This window comes from Austrofundulus limnaeus, unplaced genomic scaffold (assembly GCF_001266775.1).
Source record: "Austrofundulus limnaeus strain Quisiro unplaced genomic scaffold, Austrofundulus_limnaeus-1.0 Scaffold227, whole genome shotgun sequence".
NCBI lineage: Eukaryota > Metazoa > Chordata > Actinopteri > Cyprinodontiformes > Rivulidae > Austrofundulus > Austrofundulus limnaeus.
The window spans coordinates 863,043-863,855 of NW_013952629.1; positions in this window are offsets into that span (position 1 = coordinate 863,043).

An 813-nucleotide genomic window follows, 5' to 3' on the forward strand; every position below is an offset into this window, starting at 1 on the left:
TTCTCAGAGCTTTCACACCCGAGAGACCACTGCCTGGATTTTGGCAGACATTGATAAGGGATGATTCTGGGGTTGCCAAGCCATACAAATTATTTCAGGAATAAAAAGATCAATAGCATCTTTTTCACAAATCCACCCCCTTCCAAGAGCAGCATTCATCTCAAGTTTTTTTTATATGACAGAACAAAAGTTGGGGAAAACAAAGAAAAAATATAAATCAGACAAAGGCAGATTTTAAACAAATGTTCAACATACACTGAAAACAACAAATCAGACAAAAAACATAAAGACAGGAAAATGCTAATCTGGCCCTAGACATGACAAGAAAATACACACTGTTAAGAAGACAGAAGTGTAAACACAAGATTTTAGGCACCATCCACACGCACGCACGCACGCACGCACGCACGCACGCACGCACGCACGCACACACACACACACACACACACACACACATTCTTTTGTGATTGTGTGCAGACAGAGTTAAGAACTCAGAAACTTCTGGAAGTCACCAATCACAGATGTCTTTTTAGCTAATCAAAGCATGGCCAAATTAGTCCCAAGCCTCAACCAAGGAAGAAAACTGAAAGGTCTTGTGTTAAAAACACATGGTAAAAGTGTTTGACTTGTGTCATGGTGTGGATAATTCTACCCAGTGTTGGACAGTTTTTCCATGGCTCATTACTGTTGATTATGCTGTGGAAATCACTGTCATCCACTTCTGGAAGATTCTGAGTCACTGACTGGCAGCTGCTAGGGATTAAATGAATCCCAATCAAAGTGTGATATATACTGTATATATATATATATATA